Below are 13,098 nucleotides of genomic sequence, written 5' to 3' on the forward strand. Positions count from 1 at the left end.
AGGTAGATGGACGAATGAATCCTTGGTTGAGGGCCTCTGAGATGTAAGCCTCCATCGCCTGGCGCTCCGGGATGGACAATGGATAGACTTTACCTTTAGGTAATTGAGCTCCAGGCAGCAGATCGATGGTACAGTCCCATGGCCGATGCGGTGGTAATTTGGTGGCTGCTTGCTTGCTAAACACATCCTGGAACGCCCTGTAGTCAGCCGGTATTTCTTGAGTGCTGGATGGTTCTGGACTTTCAACCAGGGTGGATGCTAACTGAACAGAAGTTGCGTGATGAGAAGGAATTCCAGACAAACAGTGGGTGAAACAGTGCTTACTCCAGCGGGTGACGTCACAGGTATCCCAGCGGAGCTCCGGGTTATGGATTTTCAGCCAGGGGCGTCCCAGGATGATGCTAGCGGTGGATCCCTCCAGTACCAGTAGTTTGATTCTTTCAAAATAAAACAGTCCGATTTGCAAGGTGACGTATGGTGTAGAATATTGTACCTTCCCACGCCTGAGTGGTTTTCCTTGTATTGTAGTGACTGCATATTCCTGATGATGGCGTAGGCGAGAGAGTTGTAATTCCTTTAAACAGTCCGAGGAGATGAAGTTGCCTGAGGAGCCTGAATCAATCAAAGCAGATATGGAAATCATATGATCAGAAGTATGCAAGGTTACCGGTATTAACGTGAGCAAAGTAGGTTCGATTTCAGAGGTAATCGTACTCACCAACGGGCGTGGGGGTCGGATGGGGCAAGTACGGAGAATATGTCCGGATTGTCCGCAGTAAATGCATAGTCCCTGGCTGATACGGCGATTACGTTCCGTGCGAGAAAGGCGGGTGGAATCCACTTGCATGGGTTCTGGTACTGGAGTGCTAGCAGCCACCGAGGCAACCTGAGGAGCGGTAATGGGAGGCTGGCAGGCGGCTAGCTGCTGAGAAACGCGCGTGGTGCGCAACAAAAATGCCTCCAGTCCGATATTATCATCATAAATCGCCATCGCAGATCTAATTTCGGGATTCAATCCCTGGCGGTACGCACCCAGCAAGGAGATTTCGTTCCAACCGCTAGCCGCCGCCAGCGTGCGGAAGTGAAGAGTGTAGTCGTGGATCGAAGAAGAGCCTTGACGTAAGCGGAAGAGTTGGTCTGATGTGGATAATGCACCGGTGGCTGTACTGAAAACTTCGGAAAAATGAGAGACAAACTGATCGTATGAGTTGATAATCGGGTTGTTGGAGTTCCATATGGCCTCTGCCCACTTCAGGGCCTTACCGGAAAGGAGTGATGTGAGGAAAGCCACCTTCGTCTGTTCCGTGGGAAACTGTTGCGGTTGCATTTGGATGTATAGATTTACTTGCAATAGGAAACCGCTACACTCAGCTGCCTCACCCGCATATTTAGCGGGTATGGCCATGGGACTTCCTGAGGCAGATGGCGGTGCAGGTGGAATTAAGGCCGCTTTGAAGGCGTTCACCAACTCCGTGAATGGATCGCTTGCAGCTGGCGTCTCGGTGCTCATCTTTGTGAGAGGTCTGGTCTTCTGTCACGCTACACACACACAGACGAACACACAGGAGGAGACAACAAGTAAGTGAAACTGGATACAATGTTTAATGAAGGATTAGGCAGGGTTAAACAGATGAACTTGTAAGTATGGCAGACTTTCCTGAAGTGGTACGTGAATAGAGTCCAAACACAACAAGCCAGGGATGAACACAGGAACCAGAGAGTAATCCACATAAAAGAAGTCAAGTCTTTCAGGGAGCAGGGCGATCTGGTGTGCATCTGAGACCAGACAAAGCTTGACTGGCAACCAGTTCCTTTTATAGGGAGTGGATAACAGGTGAATGTAATTAGTATTCAGGTGATGAGGACCGGGTAGGTGGAGCTTCCTGTGCAGTGGCTTGTGAGGGTGGTTGAGGTGAACGCCTGACAGGGGGACGGTGTGAAATCTGATTGATTGCAGAGATTACTAAGACTTGTGCATTATATTTAATGTGAACAAGACTAAAATAAATGTACACTGAAACTTAAATAAAAATGTAGTTATCCAGAGATAAACCAGACATTTTATGTTTATGTAATCATGAAAAGTTAGGTGCAAGAAACTGATAGCTCTTTTTCTACAAAGAATGACTTGCTTTATTAAAATAGAATAAGAAACTGCTGTTGTCAACCAGATGGTTAAAAAGGGGAATTTAAACAGAACAGATTGCTCAGATACAGATGGTGTCAGAATTTTAAAAAAGAGACCGTTTATTTATGTGGTTCTCTGTGTGTTCTTGAATAGCAGGCAAACACATCGACACATCTGAGGGGTCAGCTGAGGAGAAAGACTGATTTAAAACAAAAAAAGGGGGTGGGGAGTGTAATATGTTAAACTGAATCCCAAGCTTGTAGAATTGGCACAGCATGAATATATGAGTTAAGCAAAGTTGTAGTTTTCTGTTATAGGTATAAATTGTTGTATAAATACCCTATACAGTTAAAGTCAAAAGTTTACATACACCTTGCAGAATCTGCAAAATGTTAATTATTTTACCAAAATAAGAGGGATCATACAAAATGCATGTTATTTTTTATTTAGTACTGACCTGAACAAAATAGTTAACATTTGGCAGATTCTGCAAGGACCCAGAAACTACGAGTAAGAACTTGTTTGGGTTCCAGCGAGAGCCTGAACTCTGGTTTGGGCTTGCAATATTTTCACTACCTGGAAGTATCAATGTTTTATTAAAGGGGTCATCGGATGCCCATTTTCCACACGTTGATATGATTCTTTAGGGTCTTAATGAAAAGTCTATAATATACTTTGGTTAAAAATTCTCAGTGGTAGTGTAAAATAACACCCTTTTTACCTTGCCAAAATGAGCTCTGCAAAAATCATCCCATTCTGGTCGAGGCTGCTCAATTCAATCCCACAATTCTTGTCTAATTTACATCCCTGCTCCAACATCGAAATATGGAGGCTAGACTGTTACAACTGATCTTAGGTAAGATGCTCATGTCAATCAACTATCGTGGGAGCGGCCTCTGTGGGTGTGATGCAACAACGACACGGCATCTGAGAATGGCTTGATTTGAAAAAGGGATATTATTTTTACAGATTAATTAAAAACCACATGGATTTTTAGCATTATAGGGTAGATGTTACACTGCCAACACATATATTGTTCAAACAGCATGTAAAAGTGAACTTAGCATCCGATGACCCCTTTAAGCAGAAAGAAAGAAACACCTAGGAATAGCCTGCGCTATGAATATATCTTACTGCATTTTAGTATGGACTTTTACCTCACTGTTAATTGCAGTGGGATTATTGCTGAATTACTCAAGAAACCAGAGACATTCAAACTGTTCTTGGAACTAAAGTTTAAATATTTTATTTATTTATGTATCACTGCATTAAAAGTGTCACATCTGCCCTTGGTTAACTGCAGTGTATTTCAGGTTTACCAGATGTATGTGGAAATTGCCTGAACCAATTTACACAGAACAGTACATTTCCAGAAATACACACATACTCCGGTGTACAGCTGAAGAACACTGCTGGTTATGAGGCTGAATGACTTTTGAGGAAAGTCTGCGTCCTCAGTGGCCCAACAGCTGTCTGGTTTATTTGTGGATTTGGTTTTAAAGCAACCGATCCAGTTTAAAATGAATGACCAAAAGTGGAAGGCACAAAGTTGTGAATGGCCCCTGAAAAAAAAAGTTTTGAGGAGATTATTTGCCATGGCAACAAATGGCTCTTGCATGGAAGAATACCTCAGTAACATACATCCAAATTGGTACGTTTTCATCAATACGGACCCATGGTATTTACTGTATCTGGTCAGTGCACAGTGCACTTGTGCACGGTGACAAAGTTTAATACTTAAGCGGGTTTCACAGCAACCAAGCAAGTGAATCATGCTTGCAACATACTCACGGCAGTGCAACACACTGTGCGCTCCGACAATGGGGAGAGAAAGTGAGAGAGAGCGAGAGAGAGAGAAAGAGAGAGCATCCTCACCAAACTTAGGTAGGTAGACTTCTTGTCTACCTAAATAACTTCCTGTTATCGCGCAAATACACACAACAGTGCCCCCAAAAAACTAAACAGAAAAAAACGTCTCAGGTTACGTTTGTAACCATGATTCCCTGAGGGAATGAGACGCTGCGTCGAAACGCTATGGGAACGCCTCCAGCATGACCACGCTCTGAAGCACGTGTGCATACAGTCCAATGGAGAAGCGAGACGTCACAGGCGGTGTGATGTAGAGACCAGGAAGCTTAAAAGCACGTGCGGTGCATGCAGCCGGCAGCTTCTGAATAGAGAACCAAGCGCTGCAGGGATGCCGGAAGTATGGCCTGAGACGCAGCGTCTCATTCCCTTGGGGGACCATGGTTACATACGTAATCTGAGATGTTCCCCTTCAGGAACTCGAGCTGCATCGAAACGCTATGGGAACGAGATGCCCACGCCTCCAGATTTCAAATCCCTGCCTAGCGTGGGATGGGGTAGACATTCCGCAGCATTCTGAAGCCAACTTAAGACAAGAGAGCCTTGACCCCCAAGAAGGGAGTGGGAGGGGGGGGGGGGGGGGGGGGGTCAGAGGACTCGAGGCTATGAAATAGCATCCCGACCACACTTAGCAAAGCTACACCTGGCCAGAGGCCTAGGCCTCAGCGCACCGTGGAGGAAACGTGTAACGAGGGGATTCCTACCCACTGAGGAGCCACCCAGAGAGGCGTGGTAGGCCAAAATATCGCCACGTAGACCTTCAGGGCGGAGTGGGCTAACCCTGTGAAGAACCGATCCTGCAGAAACCCCAGCACTGTACCAACTGGGCAGTTAACGGAGTCCTGCTGGCAGTCTCCACACTATGAAGTGAAAGGTTTCCACTTCAGGTCGTACAGTTTCCTCGTGGAGGGAGCTCTGGATTGGAGGATGGTCTCAACAGCCTCAGTTGAGAGACTGGAAGCTATGAGGTGTGCCCCCTCAGGGGCCACAGCCACAACTTCCAAAACTCCGGCGAGGGAAAAAATGGCGCACTCTCTCCAGAACTCCTGGGAGCAGAGCAATCGGGGGAAAGGCATATGGACGAAGCCTCGGCCACGTCTGTACCATGGTATCTAGCCCCAGTGGAGCTGGATGAGCCGGAGAGTACCAGAGGGGACATTGCGATGTCTCTCGAGTCGCAAAGAGGTCCACCTGAGCCTGGCAAAACACTCTCCAAATCTGCATCACCACCTCTGGGTGAAGCATCTATTCCCCGGGCCTCGGCAGGATGTCTGCTCCCAAGTTGAGATGCCCAGGAATATGAACTGCTCTCAGCAAGAGGAGTTTGTCCTGGGACCACACAAGGATCTGGTTTGCCAGCTTGTACAAGGGGCGCGAACGCAGACCTCCCTGGTGGTTGATGTAGTAGACCACCGCTGTGCTGTCGGAGCACACCAGCACATGGCGGTCTCTTAGGTCTGGGAGGAAGTGTTTCAGAGCCTGAAACACGGCCAGCATCTCCAGGCAGTTATATGCCAAGTGAGACGGCGGTCGCTCCACAGACCATGGGCAGGGTGGCCGGCCATGACCGCTCCCCAACCGGTGAGGGACGCATCCGTCGCTAGCGTTATGCGGCAACAAGGAGCTCCCAGCACCGGGCCCTGAGACAGGAACCAAGGCTTCCTCCACATGTCCAAGGCACGTAGGTATCACCGTGTGACCTTGATGTGTGAAACGGGTTTCCCCTTGGGGAGAACAGCTTGGTCCTGAGCCACCACTGTAGGAGTCTCATGTACAGCAGGCCAAAAGGTATCACGTTGGACACAGCTGCCATCAGACCCAGCAGTTGTTGAAACCGCCTTTTCTCACTGTCACGACTGCAGTGAGGATTGACTCAATCTGAGCAGGTGACAGATGTGCCTGCATCGTGGTCAAATCCCACACCATGCCCAGATAAGTGGCTCTTTGTAATGGAGAAAGCACACTTTTCTTGGCGTTCAGTCTCAACCCCAACACTTTCATATGAGTAAGAACGACATCTTGATGTCGAACCCCCAAAGCTCTGAAACAATCCATTATCAACAATTGTTCCTGTGTTGAAGGATGGATATGTGGAGGTATGCATTCTTCAGATCTCAACGCAACCTCCCCCTCCTTCTTCGGAACAATGAAGTACCGGCTGTAGAATCCGGACTCCCTGTCGTGAGGATGGACCACCTCGATGGCCTTCCTTAAGAGAGTGTCTACTTCCTGTTCCATTACCAGACCCTGCTCGGGGCCCACCAGAGTGGGAAGACCCCGTTGAAAGGTGGCAGCGGAGCGCCAGATTGAATGCGATAGCCTCGCTCTACAGTGCGCAGGACCCAAGCAGATACATTTGGCAGTAGTTTCCACGCTGCCAAATAATCTACTACGGGAACCAGTCTCTTGAGACTGGCCTCTGGTGTTGTTTGAGCTGCTAGTCCTGTAACGGATGACCGGCAGGAGACGGCTGAACTAGCTGCTGTAGAGACCCCCGCAGGGGTGGCTAACTCCCCAGCTCCGCTACGTTTCCGGGCGGAAGACTGAGGTGTGGGCTCAGTGGAGACCGCTGCGCCCTGGAGCACCGGCAGGGTTGGCAGGCTGATCTCCCGAAGGGCACCGAGGAGAGACGGGCACCGAAGAATGCGGTGGACCACGCCTTTCCCCAGTAGGGCCTGCCCTCAGAGGTTCTGGACCATAGGAGTCAGGATTCTCCTTATACGTACTGCCTCATAGGTCCAGGTGAAAGTGTTTCAGTACCTGAAATACGGCCAGCATCTCCAGGCAGCTGAAGTGCCAGACTGGATGGTGACCGCTCCACAGACCGCGGGCGGGGTGGCCACTCATGACCACTCCCCAACCAGTGAGGGATGCGTCCGTCGCTAGCATTACACGGTGACAAGGAGCTCCCAGCACCGGGCCCTGAGACAAGAACCAAGGTCTCCTCCACGTCGGCATCGCCGCATGACCTTGATCATGCAAAGCAGGTTTCCCCTCAGGGAGAACCCCCTTGGTCTTGAGACACCACTGCAGGGGTCTCATGTACAGCAGGCCAAAATGTATCACGTTAGACACAGCTGCCATCAGACCCAGCAGTTATGAAACTGCTTCATAGTGAGTGCCTACTTTTACTATCTTGACTGCAGTGAGGATGACTCGATCCGAGCAGGAAAAGACATGCCTGCATCGTGGTCGATCCCACACCACTCCTAGATAAGTGGTTCTCTATGATGGAGAAAGGACACTTTTCTCTGCGCTCAGTCGCAACCCCAGTTCTTTCATATGGGCGGGGACGACATCTCGATGCCAAACCGCCCATGCTCAGAATGAGCTAATACAGACAAAATGTCAATAAGGTTCAGTATGCAGATGCCCTGGGAGCAACAGCTAAGCCACAGCAGCATCCACACACTTAGCGAAAGTACAGGGTGAGAGTGCAGTAAATAAATTTAATTCCTCACAATTAAATGACAATGGAAGAAAGAGCTAAACATTCAAAATGCATGTCGCTTTTTTTGCTTTTTTCTTTTCTTTTTCTCTTTTTTTTTGAATGAACACATTTATGAATGAACACAGCCTGCACCCTCAAGGGCGGACTGTACATGCTCAGCTCCCGAACAAACCACACATAAATCGCTTGATTCCCCGTTTCTGTTATTTATTTATTTTTTAAAACCGAGGGCAGGTAGAAACGAGCGATCTAATATGCAGTCAGCTCATATGCAGACAGCATCAATCTCCTCGGAGAAAGATAGCCACAGCAGCGTGACCTCTCACTCAGAGGGGGAAGAACCGCAGCGCGGGCTTCCGAGCCCCGAGAGAGAGCACTAGATCTAAGGAGAAACGCAGAGAGAGGGCAGACCCGTCTCTAACCCGTTCACAGATCTATGCTGCGATCCCCACGGCCGCAGTCGCAGGGAAGCTCACGAAGGCTCCCTTCTTGAAGAGAGCCTTATGAGAGTGAGCGTGCGTAGCGAGAGCGGGGGCCGTCAACTCCCACGAGAGCTGACTCAGCCCGCTTCGCCGCAAGCTCTCATTCAAAGGGGGAAGGACCACAGCGCAGGCTTCCGAACCCAGAAAGAGCGCGCTAGATCTAGGGAGAAAGACAGAGATAGGGCGGACCCGTCTCTAATCCGTCTGTAGATCTCTGTGCGATCCCCACGGCCGCAGTCGCCGCTCTGCCTCGGCAAAAGCGGGACCTGAGCCGCGGGGAAGTTCACGAGGGCTCCCTCCTCGAAGAAAGCCCTCTGGGAACGAAGCGTGCGCAGTGAGAGTGCAGGCAGTCAGCCCCCTCGGGAGCTGACACAGCCCGCTTCGCCGCTAGCTCTCATTCAAAGGGGGAAGGACCGCAGCGCAGGCTTCCGACCCAGAGAGAGAGCGTAGATCTAGGGAGAAAGGCAGAGAGAGGCAGGACCCGTCTCTAACCCGTCCGTAGATCTATATGCGATCCCCACGATCACAGCCGCCGCTGCTTCACATAGAACTGTATGAAGACAATCCTCATCAAGGGTTTGTGTTCTTAAGGTAGCGTTAAGAACCTTCCTTACAGACCTAATCAATCTTTCCCATGTGCCTCCGCGATGTGAACCAGTTGGAGGATTAAAAGTCCAATGATTCCTTTCTGCAGACACATGCAATTAATCTGAGATTGGTTCCAATCTTCAATAGCTTGTCTCAACTCAGGTTCCACTACCATAAAATCTGTACCATTATCAGGTTGTATTTCTATGACTTGTCGCAATGCATTTATAAAGGAATCGGTATCCAGCAATGGCACCACTTCGCTATGAATGGCACAAATGGCAAGACATGTGAAGATAACACCATGTCTCTTCACAACACTTCTCCAGCTCTTAATTTTGAAGGGTCCAAACAGTCAACTCCAACATAAGTGAATGGAGGTTTATCTGGAGAAACTCTATCCAGAGGTAGGTCTGCCATCTGTTGATGCCCAGGCACTGCCTGCAAACGTTTGCAAATCACACACTTGGATAAGATCTTCCTTATGTCTACAGCAGCACCAGGAATCCAATACTTTTGACGCAACCTTAATAACATAATTTCAGCCACCATGACCTACTTCTGCATCTATATGTTTAAGAATGATGCCTGAGATGTGAAAGTCCTTTGCAAGTATAGCAGGATGTGTTGACTCTTCAGGCATAGCTGCCCTACTCAACCTTCTTCTCTCAGAACACCATCTTCAAGGATTGGATTCAGTTTACAAATGTGATTGTTCCTTTTCACTTGTTCACACTTTTGCAGACTTGAGAGTTCATTGGAGTGTCTTTGTCTCTGGCAATAACGAATAATATCCAATTCAGCCTTCTTCAGCTCCTCCACAGAAAGCTTTCAGTTGTTGTCTTTGTTAGTTTTCATCCATGCCAGATTGTGTTAAAGCCATTTTCAATGACTTCCTCTTCTGACTGAGATTTAGGAGTGAATGCTTAAATCTGAGAATCCAAGCTCTGACCTCTTTAACCAGCTCCAAGATGAGAAGTATTGGATAAAGTATGTCATAATATCCTCGTCTAATTGTACGGTTTTGACAGTGTCACTTCTTTTCACCTCCGGATCCTCTGGTGAACGTTCTCCCAGGTCAGTAGGATTAACAGGACATTCCTTTTCAGGTAAAAGAAGAAAGTGTGGTCCAAACACGCAACTTTTGTTCTTCCGAATGATTTTACTCTTAACCCTCTGGAAGCTATATGTGCTGGATTTGCTGCAGTGCTCACATACCTCCATTGTGATGGTTAAGTAACCTTAGGAATTTCGGAAACTCTGTTAGCCACAAAGGTTTGATACCTAGTTCCTGATATATTTCAGTGCAGAGGTATTGTCCATCCAGAAGTCTTAAAGGCACATACGCAGTTTTGTTCTCTACAATGAATCCATTTAACTTGTCAAAGTTGCAGCAGTGACTTCTATTCGAGGGATAGCCATGGCCGAGTTCACAGTCCAGGTGGCCATGGTGGATCAGGGAGCTCGGGAAGCCATGGCTGAGTACACAGTCCAGGCGGCCATGGCGGGTCAGGGAGTTCAGAAAGCCATGGCCGAGTACACAGTCCAGACGGCCAAGGAGGATAAGGGGGGGTAGCCCAGAAAGTAGTCCAGATTGGTCCACAATGACCTTACGGCATATTTGACTTGCCATATTTAGAGCCGGTAGTCCAGAACGTGGAGCTATAGCAGGCTTATACAAGCGCGGGGCCGTGGCTGGAGTCCGTGAGCTAGCCGCTGCCAGAGTCTGTGAGCTGGCTGCGGATGGAGTCTGTGAGTGGGCCACGGCCTGAGTCTGTAAGCTGGTCGCGGCCGGAGGCTGTGAGCGGGTAGCGGTAGGAGTCCGAGAGTTGCCCGTGGCCGGAGTCCAGGAGCGGACCGCGGGTTCTGGGCTGAGGATGAGGGAGGAGCTCTGGAGAACTGGGGTGAGCGAGGGAGGACCAGAGGGAGTGAGCTCGTTGGAGCAGCATGTGGAGGACGCTGGCTGATGGTGAGCTGGAGCGGCCACGTGTTTACAGATGGGGGGGAAGATTAGAATCTTCCACATCGACATAGAAATTGGAATTACAAAGAGCAAGGACATAGCTGATAAAATCCGCTACAGGTCTGCTGCAATCATCAGGAGTTATGGAACAGAACAATTTGTCATCATTCAGCCCCATCTGAAAACATAGCCCCATCTTGATCATACCATCGCTCCAACTCACCAGGTGTGTCACGCTCAGGAATTCCTCCACATATTGCTCCAACGGCCTCTCCGCCTGCTGAATGTTCATCAGAATTACCTCAGCCCAGAACATCTTGTTTGTGGTTGGTTATTCTGTCACGGCGTCATTTGCGGGAATGAGGAGTAGTGACGAGGAAATCAGGAAACAGTTTATTGTTATAATCCATACAACGGAGCAGGAACGAACAGGAACAGAAGGGAATCCACACGCAAACAACTGACAAAGACATTGAAATACATGGAGTGACAATACAATAACTGACAAACCAAAGGGGAACAGAACAAGACTTATATACACAGACTAATCAGAAGGAGACAGGTGTGAACAATTAAACAATTGTAAGATTTTTTTGCACATAAGTTCACTGGACACAGAATCATAAACAGAACTCACAGTAGCAAGGATCCCCCTTCTGGTTGAAGGCCTCTGCTGCAAAATGATTTTGAACTTGAAGACATCAGACTGTATAGTACTCCTAGCACTCTCTCTAGGTGAAGTAAGTCTTGTCCCAAATCCAAGTCATCTACATAAAAGCAATGCAAGATGCAATTACTTCCTTGCTAAAGTCTTTGTTGTTGTGTTCTGCGCACCTTCTGAGGGCAAAATTACTACATTACTTAAATTACTTAACACTAGGTGACGAAGTGGCTCCAAAGAGGTGAACGACCATATTATATTCCACCATATCTTGAGTAAGGTCACTGTCAGGCCACCAAAGATATCTTAGCAAGTCTGCATCATCTTTTGGCACCGGCACTTGATGAAACTTGGCTTCAATATCTGCCATGATCACAACTTGCTCTTTCCTAAATCTAGTTATCACTCCAGTCAGTAAACTGGTGAGGTCTGGACCCTGTAGTACCTGGGTATTCAAAGACGTCCCTTGGAATGTAGCTCCACAATCGAAGACAACACAGATCTTTCCTTTCCGGTGGTGGTAAATCCTGTGATGGGGTATATACCATACTTTACCATCACTACTTCCTAGGTCTTCAGCTGGCACTCTCTCTGCATAACCTTTAGAAATAAGATCTTTCATGAAAACAGAATATTCAGAATGAAGTGAAACATCCTTTTCAATTTTTTCTTTAGGTTCAAAGCACGCTGTTCTGCAATTATATTGTTGTCCGGCATACAAACATCTTTATTTCTCAAAGGTAAGCCAATAGAATAATTACCCTTTTCCAACTTTATTGAGTATGTTACATCTCAGTAACTTGTGAACTTCTCTTAAAAACCCAACTTGTTCATTTTTGCCACACTCTCCCAAGTTTGAAACTGAAATCCTGTTGATTGTAACATCAGGGCACTTAGAAGCAAATTGGTTGCCACTTTCTCCTGCAAGTGGACCATTTACTGTCCATCCCAACCTAGTTTTAATTGCGTAGGGTCCGTTATTGACACTGCGGTCACTTGAATCAGCTCCATTACCCGTGGGGCATTTATTCCTATAAGCAATTCAATATCAGAGTCAATGTCAGGTAAATTCACATATTTCAAATGTGGCCATCCCTGCAGATCCTTTGGCCTTGGGATGTTTCCATTATGCACAGGCATAGTCTATTGTGTATAGGCATCATGTAATTCCCAAAGTCTTCCTCATTCAGGCCAGCAACCTCTAACCCAGAAACAACATGGGTAGTTGTGACTTTCTCCTGACCCATAGTACGCAAAAAAGTATTGTCCTTTTACCTGAAAGACCAAGTCTATTCATCAATCCAGATGTACAAAACATTGCTATGCTACCTTGGTCCAGAAAAGGATAAGTAATCACAGTCTTATTTCCTTTTTTAGATTTCAATTGCACAGAAACTATAGAAAGTTTACATTCATATTCACCAGCCCCAATATAAAATCCACTAGACTCCACAGATTCCGGAGCACTGCCCATTACGGTATCCGTTTGTTTCCTCACTTGCTTTGAATCAGTCAAAACTCTTGGATAGATGTGAAGGATACTAGGATGTTTAAGATTACACACTTTGCATGAAAGGCACTTTCTACAATCTTTACTGTTGTGCCCTGAACACATGCAGCCAAAACAAACACCATTCTCTTTCAAGAATGAAATCTTTTCACCATGACTCGTCTTTTCATGATTCCAAAGTGTGTCCACATTTGCAAACAAACAACTCTTGTTGCTGAGTGAAACAGGCTCTTCTCTATTAGTTCCAATTTCTGATTTCCTTTCCATTGTTGTGACAGTCATAGCAAAACTGCTTCTTTTGGTTTTAGGATGAAACTGAGACTTGCCTTTGTTCACTGATTTACTTTCCTGTTAACATTGGGACATCCTGTATGTTTCCAAAGACTGGATCGGTCATTAATTTTACTTGTCTTTTAACAAAGTTAACAATGTCGCTGAAGGTAGCTCTT

Source organism: Labeo rohita, chromosome 7 (genome assembly GCF_022985175.1).
Source record: "Labeo rohita strain BAU-BD-2019 chromosome 7, IGBB_LRoh.1.0, whole genome shotgun sequence".
Classification (NCBI taxonomy): domain Eukaryota; kingdom Metazoa; phylum Chordata; class Actinopteri; order Cypriniformes; family Cyprinidae; genus Labeo; species Labeo rohita.